Raw genomic sequence first — 19,241 nt, 5'->3', positions numbered from 1 at the left:
TCCAGATAAAACTTTTCCTGCAACAAGCTTTTGTAGTGTTAGATTTAAATTTTAACTAAAAATAATCGTGTTAATTATTTAAAAAAAAAAAATAAAAAAAAGATAAAACAGAAGGAAAAAGCACAGTCAGAGGGCAGATTTTGTCCCTTCAAGTTGATCCATCACTTTTATAATTACATTGCCAAGCAGTGAGCCTTTGTGCATTTATTCCTATATTCAAAAAAGATTTGCCAAGGCAAGACATAAACTGTCCTGTGGGTACAACATGATCCTATGCTCACCTAGACTGGGGGACCCAGTTCCTTTTGTTCTGTGTTCTTGCTTTTGTGGCCTCCAGGCCACCAGGGCAGGTCTGAGCACATCCTATTTTCTTCTCCCCGTCCGAGGTTGAGGTGCATCTCATACCAGTGCTTTATCCTGAGCAGCACTCCCACAGCCTTTGAAGTAGAATCAGGCTGTGAATCCAAACACACGTTTTCTGACTGACTTACAAACTCTTGCTATTTCTAACAATGTGCTTTCCTCTGGTGCCCTTCCTTTCCTCAAACTTGTGCTGCACTATTGACAGTTATCTCAGCCTAGCAGCTTCCTCTGGGAAGCTGCTGCTGTGTCCAAAGCGACCTCTCAGGAGTTAGCAGTGTTGTATGATATAAAAGCATAGGCTTTGGTAATCCAAAAACAGACCCCATTATCAACAACACCTTTTTTTTTTTTTTTCCTTTGGGGGGGGGATGGTTTATCTATCTATTTATTTATTTATTTATAAATTTGTGCAGATCAGAAAAGCATATCTTTTCCTTCCGTGTTTCCTTTCCATTTTTGTGAGTCATTAATGCGATGAGATAGTCCATTGGTCCATGTTGTCTGAAGCTTTAGCATACAGCTTTCTCACTGCAGCTTTGAAGAAATGTATTCACATAAGATGCACAGGGTTTTGAATACATTCACCAGGCCTCTGCTACTGTGTCTTCATAACATTAACTTCATAACAGAGATGAATAATTCAGTCACTAGTCTTCTCAGGGAGAAAACAGGTAGGACTGGATTTTCTCCATCCTTTGATTTATCTTTGTTTTTTTTTTTTTTTTTTTTTTATTATTAAGGAATGGGATGCAAAGATTTTATTTGAAGAGAGGAGAAAAAAGGTATGTGTTTAAGGGAGGAGAAAAAATGTTATGTGTTTAAGGGATGAGGAAAAAAAATATGTTGATGGTGACTTTTGAGCTTGTTGGCTTCTGTCAGAATACCTGTGTGCTACTTCTCCAGTTACTGTGGAATTAAAACAGCAAATGGGTCAGCTTCTCATGAGGTGACTTGCTTGTGGAATGGTTCTTCAGGTCTACTGTATAAATCAGGTGGATGGCAGGACAGCAGGCTTCCATTCTTCAGTGACACTTGTGCCCATGCAAGAGGTTCCAGTACAGTTCCTAAAATTGGTTAGATCATCAAAGAACAAGCAAGCAGACAAAAACATAAAGCCCAGAATGCTAAAGTTGACTTTAGCTTCCCTGACTGGCTCTACTATCAACAGTGTGTCCTGGGTGGCTGGGACAGCTTGACCACTGGCAAGGATTGAACTGTGCACATGGAAACTTTTCCTAAGAGTGTTAAAAACATTCTTTCGCAATTCCATTTGGAAAGTCTTGCTACACTCACAATATTTGTTAATATTATTCTTTTACTTTTACTACTGTGTATAAAGGGTATACTGAAGAAGTTTGCCTGCAAAACTGTAACTAAAAATGTTCACTGGAAAATAAAATGAGTAAACATGAGTAAAAGCATAGAATAGTAGCAAGTGGCTTAACATTTAGATGTCTCCATCTGCAGTTAAATACCATTGTTCATCTGCTTTCTTAAAATGATATAATCCAAAATGTGTTAAAGAAAAACATAGGTATAGAGTAAGTAGGCAGCATTTCAGTTCTTTACAACACTTGAAAACAAAATTCCCAGGTGTGTGATTTTTGTTGCATTCCATGTGTGCATTGAGCATCATAGACTGAACAGGGACATGTTGAATGAAATGGTTAATTTTTTTTACAGACTTTGAGATATTATTGATAAGGGGGTGGGGTGGTGAGAACAACATCTCATTCATTGTAGATTTTTTTTTTCTTTGTCTTCCATAGACTTTAGAAAAACTGTATACAATTTACAAAACTGATTCAGGAGCTCTAGAGGAGAAAAAGTATATTCTATATGGTAAAGTGGTTGATTAAGATCTCACTGATTGATACCTTGTAGTTACCAAAGAAAAGAAAATTACTGAAGAAAAGAAAGTTAGAAAGTTATTTGTCAGCAAGAGAGTTTTTTGACACTTTTGTCGACTAGCTTAGATCACAGCCTTCCTCCTAACTGCTATGAATGCCTTGTGAGTGGCAAAGTGGATTAGATTTATAAACATAATTGCAAGAACTACAAGGTCTACAAAATAATGGCTACGATATAAAAGGCTACAATATAAAAGGAAAATATATGAGCAAATAAAAGACAAAACTATATAGACTGGGAGGAGAGGGTTTATTTGTTTTGTTTACATTTTTTCTGCAATCCCTTACACTCCTTTGTGCCTTGAGTCTGATTTTGGCTTGCCAAAGCTAAGAGGAATTGCCCTAATGCTCATGATCCATAAGAAAGATGTGTTGTAGGAAAGCTAATTAAGAACTGAAGTTTGACATCAAGCTCCGTAAGAGTAAACCCTTTAAAATATTTATTTATTTACTTATTCACCTCACAGGACAGAAGTCTGTCCTACTAGGATAAAAAACTTCATTATAGAACCAGAATTTCAAATTATGTTACAGTAAGTTCACTGGCTTCAGTAGAATTTAACTCTCCAGTAACAAATGAAGGTATGTACCATTTTTTATTTTTTTTTTCTAAAACACATAGTAATGCTGTTGATGATGATAAACCTACAACCTTTAATCTTTTCCTAAACCATAAAGGAGTCTGTAGTGGGTAACTAAGCTTTATGACTTGGCAAATATTTGATGATATGTAAAACACACCTACGCCAACTTCAAAATGTAAGAACATTTTAAAAAGTAATTTGACTTTTAAAGGGTTTCTGCAAAGGACTGATTTTTTCATAGCTGTTTTGCTCCCTTACACATTGTTTTTTGATGCTATGAAAAACACCTTCTTCCTGTCTAAAATTCAGTTGAGAGTGAACGTCTTATCACCCAGGTCCATAGCCTGGAGGATACTTAGAAAACAGCCAGTGAATGTAGGAAGATGAGTTTGTTTCAAATGCAAATGCATAGCCATAGATCACTCATTTTGTTTGAAGTGCCTTTTCTCTTTTAAAATCACATAACTATTTCCCTGGGAAGTGATCCAGAAAGTGGGCCCAATTCTCTTCCTGGCAAAATCAACAGAGCAATGGACATTAATGTTGCTTACTGTGGAATTGAGCTGCATGGTGTTTACTGGGTAATTCATTGCCTACCCCAGGCACTTAAAAATCATGAACCAAAACCCAGTAGCAGGAGGTTCCTATGAGCACAATGGAAAAAATATAGAGAAGGTGTAGGTGTTTTATTTATTTGCTTGCTGTTTTCCACGCCTCTATTTTATGATTTCAAATCATTCTCTGAAAGCAGATGGTTTAGAAAATAATGGACAGTGCAGATGCTGATCAATGAGCATGTAATGTGGATTTTAAGGAGAACAGTAAATATCATGAGACTTGCTATAACAGCATAAGAGCTGTTGGGACTTCATATGAAGAGCATAAAGGATGGAGTTAGGGAAGGAACAATGTGGGCTGTTTCTGTCGTAAATGGCTTTCCCCTGGTGCTTGTGCCTGTTTGCAGCTCCATCAACTAGGTCACTGCAGTGGAAACTGCACGTCACAGAATTGGGGAAATGGATGTATTTGCTAAATTTACTCCTGTTACCCACCACTTAGCCACAGTTTGACAGGCTCATGGTTATACATTTAAGCAAACATTCATGTTTGCAGGGGACACAAGGACAGGACGGACACATTTTTCCCAAATGAACTGAGTAAACTTTGCAAGCAGGCTGAAATAAAAACTGTTAAATATATCATTGAAAGATTAGGCATTAGATTTTAATTTAGGAAAAACACAATATTTAGTAAAACACTCACAAAGAGACCATATATGCACAAACTGATATTGCATCCTAAAATTGTTTGTCATATAACTTTGACCACCTCACACATACTCTCTCTAACGCCCTATTATACACTTCAGATCTCTGGACAGATGAAAACTTTAAGAAACATTTCATCTTTTTCCAATATATTTGCACTAATGTAGACTTTCCAAAGTTGTAGGGCAGGCAGTTTTTCGGTGTGGATAACTTCTGAAGTTCATTTTCAAAATTGCTATGTTATGCCATATCAGGATTAAATATTAAGTAGATTAATTAATGTAGGACAGATGATGCCTTCTCCAGCCCAGGGAGTCCAACATTAGATTCTGAGGCTGTACAGTTTTGAAGTACTTCTCTAAAAATTTTTGTTTGTTTGTTTGTTACTTTTGAGCTCTTTGTTCATGTTTGAAGGTGTCTGCTGATTGTTTTCTTTCTTCCCCAGCCTTTGTGGTAATTAAAAGCCGTGTGGTTTGAGGTCACATCTTCCATGCGGTAACATGTCCTTGTCCTGTGTGCAAGAGAGGGCTCCACTCTTAAACTTGTTCTAACTTAAGTAGAGTGTGTGTATATATCTTTATGACCACTGATGAACCAAAGTCCTATCTAAATGAGGGCTTTAAGTCTTTTCAGAAAACCCATACTACCCAACTATGTAAGCAAACAATCTATTCAATCACATTAAAGCAGTTATTGATTTATTCCCCTGTAAGCTGCCAGAGAATACATTAAATGAGAAACTGAGCTGCTCATGGTTTTGTTTTAAAGTTCAGTTTCCCTGTGACCTTAAACAAATAATTTTCTTCTTAATCTGTTGCCTTGATTTTATATGCTGTGTCTTAAACACACTTCACTAAACTAAGGTACTTTGAGTATAAACATGTAATACATTGTAAGCTTTCAGCTCATGAGATGCAATTGAGAAATTGAGATCCCAAGTGAAGTGAATGGCTTTTCTGTGAGAATGAATATGATGTTTTTGTTTGTTTGCTTGTTTGTTTTCCCAGGGGTGAAAACATAATCTTCCTTGACTTGATTCTGCAAGAGCTCAAGACTGAAGTTGTCTGAGCCCTTATAGAGTAAGTTCCCATGTCCCAGTGTGAAATACTCTTAGCAGCTCCTTACTTGACTCATGAATGTGGATAGCTCTTTTTCCAAGTGGGCTTAGGATGGGATTTAAAGTAGTATTCCTATAAATAAAATTGTCAGGAAACACCACTTATCAGTAATGTTTAAGGAAACTTAGTTCTCCATCAGAACTCAAAAAAGTTCTGTATTTTAAATGAGTAGACTTTGTTGTGCTTGTAATCAACAGGACCTATGCAAACTTTTCTAGGTAGTTGTTCGATATCAGAAATTTTTTGCTGTTTCAAAGAGACGGGCTAAGAAAAGTTTGCCTAACAAACTGGAAGGCATAAAATGTGCTTACAGTTCCTTTATCTAAAAAAAAAAAAAAAAAAAAGGACAAATAATATCATTACTTAGGGAGTTTTACTGATTTTAGTATAATATTACACCTGATGGTTGGTTAGGAACTTTTCTGCATAATTTCAGGCACCTGATATTCATTAGGCTGTATAGTAAAAGGAAACACAAAAGTACTTATTCAGGAGATATGTAATCTGAATTCCTCTTTGGCGTCCCCTCTCTCAGAAACTGAAGTTACGCTGTCAATCTTTTTATTTAAATAATTAATAAATGAGGTAACTACATATTAATAAATACAATTCTAAGAGACATATTTACATGGAAACACGAAATGCCGAAGACCTTAGAGATGGATGGGAATCATCTAACTGAAAACAAATATTTCCCAATCACTCAGTCTTCTTTCATAAGAAATAATAAAAAAAATTTGCACAGTCAGCATACAAATTGTCTGACATACTTCAGATATGGTCCTTAGGGTGATATAAGCTGTGTCTTAGAAGTGACTCTGTCTCCACTAGCTTTGAAAGGAGCCAAGGATCACAAGATCAGAGGTGGATATTTGCTCTGTACCTCCCTGCAGCCATGAAATGACCCTTACCACTAAAGTGCTTATTGTTTCTTATGGCTTTATGCCATTTTCTTACTTTTTTTATAATTCCCTTCTCAGTTCAGTGTTCTTTTCCTGAATGTTGAGCTTATTTCCTAGTTTATTTCTAGTTTCTCTGGGCATTAAACACCATCCATGTTGAAATCACTAGTTGCCCAAGAGTGAATATTTGGAAAACATTTGTCATATTTATATGAAGAGGTGCCCAAATCTCCTTTCAGAATTTGGCCACACATTCATCATGCAGGGAACATGCTGTCTGCTCTGCCTACAGATAATTTGTATTGTTTTATTTTTTTTTTTAATTTTTATTTTATTTTTTATTTATTATTTATTATTTATTTATTTTTAATGCAATTTGAGAACTTGAAGCAGAGAGTCAGACCCAGCAAAAATTGTAGAGAACCAATTAAAGAAGACACCATCACATGCATAAAAAGTGTCTGTAATACCAGGAATGTTTCCTTCTCCTTCCCTTGGACTGGGCAGCCCCAGCTCTGCACCAGCTCAACACCTGCCTGCAGTAGGAGCTTGATGTGCATCAGAATCCTTTCTTTTCCCTCCCTCTCTCCCTTTCAGCCTTCAGCACAGAGCAAATACAAGCACGTGGCTCAAACAGGAGCCGAAGTGTGCTCTGAACAGGTCACTGATCCCTAGTGGCCCTTCAACATGCACCAGCAGGCACGCGTAGATTGAGTCATCATGCTCTCCCTTAACTGCCACAGCTAATATTTTCCACTGCTATGTTTTGTTGTGTGATAATCTACAGGCTATTCACCTAATGTCTGACCAAAAAATAGACAACAAAAACCATGCAGGTATTTCAACAATGAAGGGTGGACAAGAGTTTGTGTGTGTCCCTGGGAGGAGGGACAGAAAAATAGCAGAATTCTGTAGGGCAATTGATAACTTCCTTGGTAGCTTGTACACATAGTTATCAGTTGTCCATATGATGCCAATTTCTGTTCTGGAAGAAACATTCTGCCCATGCCCAAAGTCTGTTTCTGTGTGTGTGCAAGTGACTTCAAATATCTGCCTATGTTTAAGACTTCCTTATCAAGCAACCATACCTGTGGTTCAGTTGCATATTTTTAGTTCTGGTACATGGCTCTACATAATAATCATATATTACAGAATATTAAGAAATTTTTGCAAGACAAGATACAAAATAAAATCACTTTACATAGAGACCTGGAAAGGGCTTAAATTGAAAAAATAAAAAAATAAAAAAAATAAATCAGACCTTGCAAAATGATTCTGATGATGAAATGAGTCTAAAAGGTCAGGGCTGTAAGCTGTGTTAGAAATGATGGAAGAGCATTTCTGTTAGATAGGTTTAATCATGTGCATTTGCAGACCCTGTTCCCTAATCCTATGTCACAGCATTAACCCAGACCATGCCGTGCCTGCTGTTATATTTCTATCACTGCAAGAAAAAAACAGAAACTAACTGTGTCTGTAGTCAGGCCACATCCATGTGAAGAAATATGTTATTAAAATGTATCTGGTTTTCTTGTCCCTCAGTAGGTAAAATGAAATAAGCTTGAGCCCGGTAAATAGACAGTGTTCACTCAGAACAAAACTACATTGGAGAACGCTGGACTTTGCTTGTGACAGACTGTTGAATCATACTTTATTTAACTATGTATTTAATAATCTTGGTAACCCTTAAGACCATCTGCATGCTGCCAGACCTACATTCAAAATTTTTTGTTAAAACTTGAACTTCCCTTGTAGTCCTGCAATCTACCAGAGAGAGGATATTATCTCCAGATTTTTAAATCCAAGTTATAGAGCTAGTGGCTTTTTCTCAACAGATGACATATATTTTCTATGACCATTTCTTTTAGAAAGCATTTAAGCAGAATGCTACATCTTCCATTCTAGTTCTGGAATTGGTAACTACTGGCTTTTCAGTAATAAAACAACTGATAACCATTTGTTGGCATAGTTCCAAATAATGACATAGTAATAAATAATAACTAGCAATTTCATTTTTTTTCCATTTTTCTCAGCTGTGGCCAATACTTTACTTTAAAGTAATCACCTTTTTTTTTTTTTTTTTTTTTCTATTAGTGTCTGCCACTTTTGTGATTAAGAATATCTATTAAGATGAAAAAATAATTTGTGGTAGTTTGTGAAAAGATTGTGCTGATATGGGGAAAAAAAAAAAAAAAAAAAGGGTTTTTTGAAAGCAGGAGCTGTCCTGTTCAGATTTGCATTTTTCTAGGGATCAACAATATCTGCAAGGATGTTTCTGAAAACAGATATTCAGTAAATGTCTAATAAGATAATAAACTACAGCCTCTATTGATTTACAGACCACTTATTGTTTCTGGTGATTTCACAGCTAAAATGACTCACTACTTAAATGAACCAAATGTCTCATATTGCTGGAAGGTGTTTTTTGGTTTTGTTTTTTAATATTATTTTTCCCCAGACTACTAAGTCAAAATGTCCTCTGGCTGCTGTAAATTTTTCCATAATTGATACTGGCAGGATGAATGCTTGAGATTTGCAAACAACAAATGTAAGGGAGCATCACTCCAGGTAGCAGCCACTACCTTAGCTCACTGTTATTGTTAGAACAGAATGTAGTGGAACAGAATAGTTCAGTTGGAAAGGACATATAAAGATCAACAAGTCCAACTGCCTGACCATTTCAGGGCTAGACAAAAATTAAAGCATATTATCAATAGGCGTGATCCAAGTGCCTATTGAACTGACAGGCATGGAGCTTCAAACATCTCTGTAGCAAGCCTGTTCCAGTGTTTGATCAAACTCATAATAGACAAATCTTTCCTAATGCCCAGTCTGAACCTCACTTGACACAGCTTTGTGCCATTCCCACATGTCCTGACACTTGTGCCCAGGGAGAAGAGACTGGCACCTCCCTCTGTTCTTCCCTTCCTCAGGACATTGCAGAGAGTGCTGAGGTCACCCCTCAGCCAGTTCTTCAAGCTATGGAGTCTCCCTGTGCTTTGACTCCTGAGTGGTTTGGAACCTCTCTCCCTCCCTGTTCTGTGCTGGCTTAGCACAGATGAGAGGGTGTTCCCCTATACAAGAGTGAAGCCTTAGGTTCAGAGTGGGTGCCTGACTCTCCTGGGCAGCATCTTTAAACTGCTGTGTTATACCACTGAAAAACTTCACATGCTTCAGCTGAAGGTTTCTCATGCCAGCTATCAGCCTCAGGCTAAATTTCAGTGGGCAATTTCAGCTAATGACTTTTCCACAAATGTGACAAAATTACATTATTTCTTCTGCTTTTAGTTTCTTAAGCCCATTTCATGTACTGCCGCCAGTACATTGGAAGTATCAGCCTATGACCAGTTAGTTACAAGCTTTTGGTTTTCATCGTGAAAGTATAGCAGCTACAATGCAAAAGACTAATAAATCGCTGGGGTAAGATGTTAATTTACATATATTCCATAGGTTTTTTTGTTTGTTTGTTTGTTTGTTTTTTCTGTTCACCACCTGTTAATTTTCTAGTGTAGTTTATTTTTATTGTATTTTCTGTCTTCTTTTTTTTTCCTATTATTATTTTTTTTTTTCTATTGGTTTCAGTAATGCTGTCCAGAGCAGAAATAATGGATAACTTTCTAATGGAAGAAAAGATCAAATGGGCAGTCTTCAAATGAGTCAATGGGCAGAAATCAGTTTAATTGAATTATCTTCATAGAGGTTTGTTAGATCAAAATCTATTCAAGACCACATGACTAAGAAAAAGGAAAAACAAACAAACAAACAAACCACCCTGAGTTGATTGTGTAAATTTTTCATAAGAAATTGTCTGATCATCTCTAAACATTACATCCACATATAACTTTGTTTAGATTAGGACTCTAATAATTTCTAAGATTCAAAACAATTAATTCATATAAGTTTCATTTTGACTGATAAATTTCTAAATGTTATCCAAGCCTAATACTCCGAGATAGTACTGAAATTGCATGCTAACATCTGGCAAGATTTGCTTTGAGCTAAGAAATGGTATGAATTTTACAAAAACAGAGGTAATCCCTTTCAATTTGCACTTATAAAAATTTCAGAACACATAATGGTTGGATATTATTGAGTCTTCTTTAGACTTAATTTTTAAATGTGCAAGCACACTGCAACATTATCATTTGCCAAATTTACAGTTTGTGGGTAATTTCTGTTCTGCACTCTGACTGTTTATGAAGTTACCAGGGGACCTCTTTATACTGACACATTTAATCACCCTAATTAATTGATGCAAGCTGCACGGGCACTGCACAGCAGGCAGAATGAGGCCAAGCATACTGGGTCGAGGAAACTACACTGTGAGCAGAAGACTGATCAAGGTCCCTTTGGTTGATCCACCTTTACCTAGGTGCATGCTCAATAGGATTTCATTAGAAAGAGTACCAGGGCAGGAAATAGGGTGGCAAATTACAAACTCTGCCTCTTAATGGAAATATGGAGTATCTACATGACATGTGAAGGCGTATTATGAATATATTCTGTGCACGACTTCCAGTGCACAAAACAGCTCTTCTCTACACAAGTCTGTGTAACAGGTCCAAAAAGTGCTTAATTTTATCAAAACCATGGTTTTTTTTTTGCTACTTTTTTGGTCTGCTGACTTTTCAGGGAAAGAACATCTGGCAGCACAAGAGGACTGCAGTCCAGCAACAGTTACATGAGGATGTTGAGGATTGTTTTACTGGGTATATTTCTTAAAATGGATAGTGCATTTCTATCTAAAATCCTTATGAGAGGCAAAGACAGAGGAATAAGATGAAAGGCTGCCAGATAAATATGCCAGTCAGGATTTAAATGGGCTTTTTCTAATTGTTAGAAAGCAGGTTATGAGGCAAGACAAAGCCACGGCTTAATATTCTTTGTGATAAAAGCAGAAAGTAGACATACCACCATCTGGTTTCCTCCATATAGCCTTTTTTTTTCTCTATTGGTCAGTGCATCAATGGCTGTTTAACAAGGAATTTGAGGATGAGAGGAGCTTTCTAAGTGTTAATATCTTCTTTGGGGCTGGGGGCACTCAAGCCTTTGGGAAATTAATATTAATAGTAGAACAAGCAACTAGTGGTCCCTTAGTATTCTGTAATTATTTCTTCCTGTTAATGTAATTACTAAATACTAGTAGTACCTTGCAAAGGAGTGTTTATATCCATGCTAATGATTTGCCATTTTAAAATGTTGCTCAGCCAAACTTCTACAATTCTAAACTTAAAGTTACAGTAACTTTCAGCACCCAATGACAATTTTGCCAGCAGACAGTCCCAGCACCCTGTGATTTGTGGTGTAGGGACCTCATGCCTGAGGTGGTACTGTTGAGTCTTCCTGGATTTATCACCCAGACTGAGTGTTCTTTGGAACCCTGCAAAATTTTGGTATTCATGATATAATGCATCAAGGAGCTCCACACACCAGCTATGTACTGTGCAAAATAAAGTGCCCTTTCCTGTTTGTTTATTCTGAGACCGCAACATGATATTTCATTTGAAAATCCAATTCTTATATTGTGAGAAACTCTAAATAATCAATCCCCACCCACCTTTTCATGTTCTCTATTCTTTTCTCAATTTTCCTTTTCTATCAATCCCTGACGTTTATTTTTCTAAATGCCACTGAGCATTGGTGCTTAGTAGAAGTAGTTTTCATAAAGTTCTCAGTCATAACTCTCTTTCCAGAGCAGTAAGTCAGTCAGAAACAATCACCGAGTATTTAAAGCTAGTACAGTTTTTCTCCACATATGGCAGTTTACATCAGTATAGCACTTCATCTGTTCAGTGACTCAGCTTCATGAGGTTGTTCTCCAGTACTTCACAGTCAGCTTTGTTGATTTTGAGTTATTCAGCACAGTATAATCAACAAACTTCACTCTTGACCATCTTTTTCAGATCATTTATTAATATGATGAATAACACAGTGCCTTGCACTGATCCATAGGGGACTTTTCTGCTGAACATTTTCCATTGGAAAAAAAAAATATAATTATTTTCTCCTGTTCTTTATTTCCTGGCTCTAATCAATTATTTATCCTGTGAGGATCTGTTATTGCAAGGCAGCTTACTATCCTTAAGAGCCTTTGGGCTAGTCAAAGCTTTATGGAAATCCAAGTAGGCTTTATCAAATGTATCAACCCTGACTACATGACACTGTCAAGGATCTTTCATAAATTATTCAGGCTTGGCTTCTGACCAAGATAGCTGTGACAGCTTGTCCCAGCTTGTTATTCCTCTGTATGTCCACTACTGTATTCTCTAGTGTAAGGTCTACCAATCTATCCAGTGTTGCAGAATGGATTTGTTGGTTGGATTAAATCTGCTGGAAAGGGTTTCTGTCTGCATCAGTTACAAATCGCTTCTTAATGGATGTAGTAAAAGATTTCTTCTTCTGAGGTCCTTCTGTAGGTTAAGGACTGGAGAATAATGCTTCTACTCACTGCACATCCTTCTGGTAGCAAAGCCATCTTGGATAGAGATGGGAGCAGCCTTCTCCCCTAGCCTTATTTCCCACCTCTGTAGCACATGAGGTTGTTGGCCTGTAATAATCCACAGGAAACTCTTGGCTAAAAGCTGTGTAGAGCCTAGTCTACATATTTTCACTCTGCATCCATATTGGCAAATATATCACCAGTTATTGACTTGCTCATAACTAGTTATTGCAAAAAGCAATTTGACCACTAAACTTTGTGAAAACAACTCAGAGAAGTAAATATTTTTACGGTGTTCAATCTCTAGGAATGATAGCTGACCAAAACAAAACAAGATCAATCAAACAAACAAACAAAAATTTTAGAATCATTAAAATTTTCTAGAAATGTAACTTTGAAACTAAAAATAAGTGGGTGCATTCAGTGAAAAAGCAAAGGTTTGTGTGAAGGAAACTGGGTGAGTGTGCTTTGGTGAAAGCTCGGCTTCCTGACTGGCATAAGACACTGTAATTTCACCTCTTAGTTAACTTAGTGCTATATCCTGTATATACACAAACCCTAAGTCTACATACTTCATGTTACATCTGTGGAGATGCTTAGCATTAATGAATGTTTCAGCGTGTTCCCGTTTGGAAAGCAAAGGAGCACCCCTGGCAGGAGATGGTGGAAGTCCTCCAGGGCAGCTTGGGCAGGGATGTGGATCTGCTGCTTTGTACCTGAGTGCCCTGAGAACATCCCCGTGCTACGACAGCACTGTACAGTCATCCCTGCTTCCCACGTGCACACAAGCCACCCTAAACTTTTCCTGAAAAGTTGCTGTACAGGAGCTCCATCTAGTGCTGACAACGGTTTTTAGTCTGACTCCCAAAGGCAGCTGGATAAATACACTCACATGGAGGCAGCCAGTTTAGGAGGCTGAATTTGCAAATGCTCACCCTGCTTTCCGGAATCAAAGGGATCCCGCATAACATATGGAAAGTGAGATTGAAATTAATATTGGTGTTTTTTGTTGTTGTTTGCTTGTTTGTTTTTGTACTGCTGGTATCATTGGGATGCAAAAGGGAATTCTATTTAAGCCACTGGGTATAAATTGTTGTTTGGTCGATGGACAGGCATGTTAATAGCACAAAAGCATAGTACTGCCCAGAATTAAGATCACCATTAATGTACAACATACACACATTTAAAAATTCAGTAACAGAGGAAATAAATAAATTTTTTTAAAAAAGTAATTCTTTTCTATTAAAACTAATGCATACTCTCTATACTGAAGGTATCACCAAAGACAAAAAGAAGGACATATCATACAAAGGAGGAAACAGAAAAATGCTTGCTGAGAAAAGATCAGGAAAGGTTTACTAAACAGGGCCAGTAATGTTTCCTGTCAGATTTGTCCCAGCGGGCTTGGATGCAGCAGTGGTTTCTTTCAAGCACCATCAGAGTTAAACTGTTACTCCCATTAGAGATAAGCAGGAAGAAGATTCTTCAAGGAAGAGAAAGATTGCCTACTCTATTGGACTCATGAATGCAAGTCATATAGGCAAAAGAAAACAAATTATTGCAGGTATTAAATAAATAACTATTGGTTTATTTACTTATATTCAGAGTGAATTGTTGATATTTGAATTGGCCTGTATTATGAAAGACTAAAAAGGCAGCATTTAAAAACTGGCTGCAACTGCCAATGTGTAGCACTTGTGGGAAATATTTTCTCAATTTCAAAGCGGCAGAAGTTCTTTTAATGATTTTAAAGTCAAAGGAAATGGTGGTCTGATGACTAAAATATTTGAGCATTCAACTAGAATAAGAATCAGGAAATGCAAGAATATTTTATCTATATATATATAATAATGTTTTATTCTATGTTTATAACAAATTATTAATAGGAATATCCAATTACAGCCAATTATGTTTTGGAAGCACGTTCCATTCTCAGCTGCTTCTGTGAGTTATAAAATGTCTTAATGTGATTTGTTTATTCACTAAAGTATAGATGGTGAACTGTAAAGTTCAAACTACTCAGGCTAGTACTGGTTAGCCGTCCACTAAGACCAATGTTCAGTTTGAGTCTATTTATCTTTGCTCTGGAAAGTCTTCTGTGTTTATCAGTTTTTCTTTTTGACTCTGGAAATGTTTGGGATCTTCTACTAAAATTGGTCAGCAGATAGAGTTTGGCCCATAAAACAAGTATAATCTGTTTTGTTTTGGAGGGAAAGAGAAATAGTACATAATATACTAGCAGCCAGAGGGCAAGAAACAGCAGCCACTTATGTCTTCCACACTCCAGACCTGTTTGCCTTCTCTCTGAATGTTTGGTTTTGCTCCTCTTCACTTTTCTCAGAAAAGGAAAAACAATTAAACAAACAAACAACAACAAAAAACAACACCCAAACTTGATTAAAAATTTAATTTGCGAAAATCCATACTCACAACCCCTTTCTTCTTTTGGTACTATATTAATGGTTGGACTTAATAATCTTAGAGTTTCTTTCCAACCTAAATGATTCTTGTATTATACACTTATCCACCAGCCTTGGCAACTGTGGAAGTTGATAGAAGGCTCTGTTAGTTGAGCTGTTTGTTTCACACACACACACACTCACACAAAATAATAAATAAATAAATAAAATAAAACTTGCAAAGTCTTGCTGGAGATTATATTTGAGATAGAGAGTTTTTTCCTTATCTTCATGATAAGAATGAAGGGTATGTTATAACACTCAGAGGTAGAAAGCACAATAAAATAAAATAAGTTTTGTTCCTCCTCCCCCCCGCCCCCCTTCTTTTTTCCCCCTTTATGATATGCCTCGATAACTTCTGAGTTTTTGGAAAAGCACATCTGCTCTGGGGAGGCCAATTTTCAGGTCAACAAATGTTGAACCTCTCTTGGCCCTCTCCCCATTTCTGCCCAGTGATTCAGCTTCAGGAATATTCTGCTTTTTATCATCATAATATTATTTCCTTACCTGTAAGAAAGTCTTTGATGGATGCAACTGCTGCAGTGGAAATTACTATATTTCTGTGGAAGAAATACTTTGATCTTAATGGTACACAGAGATCAGTAGTTTTGCTTATCAGTATTAATGTAACTAGTATATAAAAGGTGGAAACACGGGTGATAGAAAAGCTTGCTCCATGTGCAATCTCATGAAGTCTCTGATTCTGTAGCAGCTGTTACGCAAGGTACTTTGGCCCAGAGCTGAAAAAATTTTACCTGAAGATTAAGCTACCATTAGAAAGGGAGTTTGTTGCTCTTTCCCCTCTCATTGACCCCAAACCTCTCTACAAATAATATTTCATAGTTATACCTACAACTTATATTTATACAGTCCCTGAGGGATAGTATTTGGATATTTTTTCAGAAAGTTTTCTAAGGAAATATTGAAGTGAAAATATGTTGGAAATGTCCTAACTTTTCTTTTAAGTTGCTTATATTTTTTATGTTTCATTTTAATATGTCATGTGTTTTATTTCTATAGGCAACTGACAGAAAAACTCTCATTTAAATTCAGGAAAGTTGTTTCCCTGAGAAACAGCATCAAGTCACAGATCAAGCTAATTTTGTATAACTCAATAATATATTTATTTAATACCAGTTGGTAACGCAACTTGGAATTAAACTGGAAATCTTAAAATTGAGGTACTAAGAGCCATTATCTGAAAATGAATAATTTATACCACTCTTGTTTGTTGTTTACCTTTAAGTCCTTGGGTAAGTGTGATGAAGGAGGTCAGCTGGTAGCACCAACAGGATAATACTTCAACACAAGATTCCCCAATATTCCCAACTTGGGGTGCATTTAATCACAAAATTTTTTCCTACTTCTAGGTCTTACTTATCTCCATCTCATGGTGTCATAGAGCATTTGATCATATTCTCCAGCTAATGGAGCAGGAGATTTAGCAGCTGAAACCTGAGAGGTTAGAGGGAAGGGACAGTAGTACGTGGGAACTCTGGCACTTATTATCCCCTTGATTTCCTTCTGGTGTTCTGTCCGTGGACAGTGGTGGCTGACTCTGGCAGGTGGTCTGATGTACACCTGGGGGTACTCAGCTGGCTCCATTACACTTTGGGTCATAGCAGCAGCAGTATGGCAAAGTCGTAAGTATAGGTGGGCTGCTGGTACTCAGGTTTGCACCACCCTCCCAGCTGTCTCACCCCAGCCTGGTCTCAGCAGAGGCTTGTTGTGAATTACTGAGATTGGTATGACTGTGATCCTCAAGGAAATGTAAAACACCAGAAGATATCTCAGAAGAAGTGTTGAAATAACAGTCAGTGCAGATAATGAAGAACACTGCTCCCAGCAGGAAAATCGAGCACAGGTTGACTCCAGCAAACCTGGAGCCAACGTGTGCTGATAAAGCCATAGCACAACCACTCATTGCAAAGGGCCCTACACCATATTGAGAAGATCATGGCATACCATATCTGCCATTTCTCTCCCTGCTAGCTCACTGTGAAAGAGATGGTGCTTGTGCAGGTAAGTATATTTCTAGCAAACACACTTTCTAAGCAAGGAAATGAAAACAGGGAGCAACAGCCTTGTCTGAGACATATGAAGGTGAATGTAGTCAGGGTTCAATAGAGCAAACAATGGATCACTTCATAACAGTGGACTCCTAAGGTATACGAAAATTCTATCCCCTGATCATTTTTTGGTCAAAGAGGTGCCCATAAGAAAGATGCCTTAAGAATGAACAGTCACAGCCCCTTGTTCTCCCTGCTACATGAAAGAGATCCTGGACAGACCACTAGAACACAGACCTTTGGACTTGTCAGTTTGTGTGAGTGAATGAAAAGTGTGAGGGAGTACGAGTGGGTGAAATCAGTTCACATAGAGATTTGGTGCAACAAAAACATCTTTGCCTTTTGTAAGAGCTTGCATCTAGTTTTGATCCATTAATGTCCCGAAGGTGCTACTGTATACCTACAAGCTCAGTCTGCCTAAGCTTACCTGTGGTTTCTTTTCATTTTCACTGGTCATTCTTAACCAGAATACAATGCAGGATATATATCATGTCAAGCAATGATGATACTCCAGGACCCTAATCATGGTGTGAGTTTATGACCATCAGGAGCTTCAAGAGGGGCAAATGTACCTAAGACAGTAGTCAAAACAATTACCCAGTATGGGCTGAATCTCTAGAATTCTTGTTTTTTCATAACCTGCAGATCATTGGCAGCACGCATGCTGTTTCTTATTACTACATCACAGCGAGAAATATAAAATAGCAAAAGCTAATATGAAAATGTAATGCTCTTAACTGAGACTCACAGGAACAGAGCATAGTATTTACTGCGTCCTTCACCTAGTGTCAAATTCTCTGTTGTGTTTTCAGAAAGAAACGTACAGATCTTTAAATAAAAGTAAATAATAGATAACATCCCAGATGGTAGTCCTATAAATGGATGCCTGTCCTGGTTTATGACTTGAAATTTAATTTCTCACAATCTACTCACTGCAACTAATTGCTGTGTAGAAAAGGCTCATGCTTCAGATGCGGCTCATCTCAAAGTCATTTATTTCTCTGGCTAATTTTTGAGTAATTATTTGCTCTTGTAATGCAATCTGCAGTAGGTTTGTATGTCATCTTTCAGTTCTGTTTAGCAAGAATCTCAGCTTTGTTCCTGTTTCTACATGAAATGTTGAGGGAGAAAATTACATTTCTCAATGCAGTTGACTCCTGTGGAGTTATTTAGCTAGATACTAGCTCAAGGTCCTAAATATCTGTTGAAAGCAAATACTATTTACATGTGCAGTTCCTAAACTTAATTTTGTTGTAATTTTAGAAAACATTACTCATTTGAAATTAATATACACAGTGTAGCCAGTCATAAATGTTGCTCCAACATAAGAATGAAATGTAGGGATAAAGCATTGCAATTAGCTTTTAAATTATAATATTTTTCTTTTTATAACTTACATGATTTCTTTTAAATTCGTTTTCCAGTTATTAAGATTATGGAGATTATGTTCAAGTCTTTCCCCTCATCCATAATACTGAAGTATTTAATTGCGTTTGTTGTTGTTGTTATTGTTGTTTTTAAAGCTCTGATTCTCACTAATTCCTATGACTGCAATAGATGCGATGTAAAGTAGAATACGGGTAACTGCAGGACTTCTGATGAATGCAACAACAGTTAAGTGCTTAAAACATTAAGAAAACTCTGGTATACAAAGAAAGGAGGCAAAAAGAAAAGTAAGGAGCTTTATTCTACTTATCTAGTCTGGATTACAGATCTTTTCACAGTCCAGAGGGTATTGAGTGACATCTGGAGAGACAGATGAAATGTGCTCTTTAGCATCAGAACCTTTTTAGGGTGAAGGAAAAAAAAATCATGCAAGGGTCAGTCTAGAAACTCCTTCCAAGAGGGCAGCTGCAGCACTAGGTTTATTTTAGATGTGGTGCTTTGATGTTCTTGCACCATCAGCTGGCTCCTGCCTGCTCTTTCCTCACCTGGGCAGGGAACAAGGTTGCAGGAAAACCTTGTGTTGCAGGGCCTGGCATAGTCAACTACAGTCTTGGATCAAGGTTATTTTTGTACAATGGTTTTAGCATCATGTGTATACACAAGATATATCATCGTGTATATGCACCATGTATATAATGCACAATGTTTTATTAATCAGACTGGGAGAGGGATGTCATGCCCTC

The 19,241-nt window shown here is 37.1% G+C and overlaps 1 protein-coding gene and 1 long non-coding RNA gene across 2 annotated transcripts in view; one reads left to right on the top strand and one right to left on the bottom strand.

Annotated features, from left to right (window-relative positions):
* The window catches only part of LOC137855450 (pinopsin-like), an 87,806-nt gene that overhangs the window by 6,887 nt on the left and 61,678 nt on the right, over positions 1-19,241 (top strand). The window lies entirely within an intron of this gene.
* LOC137855457 (uncharacterized) lies at positions 10,867-16,778 on the bottom strand. Its single transcript, XR_011095734.1, has 3 exons — positions 16,283-16,778; positions 15,551-15,603; positions 10,867-12,692 (listed from the first exon to the last, which is right to left on the bottom strand). It is a non-coding gene; the product is annotated as an uncharacterized lncRNA (long non-coding RNA).

The sequence above is a fragment of the Anas acuta genome, chromosome 1 (genome assembly GCF_963932015.1).
Source record: "Anas acuta chromosome 1, bAnaAcu1.1, whole genome shotgun sequence".
NCBI lineage: Eukaryota > Metazoa > Chordata > Aves > Anseriformes > Anatidae > Anas > Anas acuta.
This window is presented reverse-complemented; position numbering and strand designations above follow the sequence as displayed.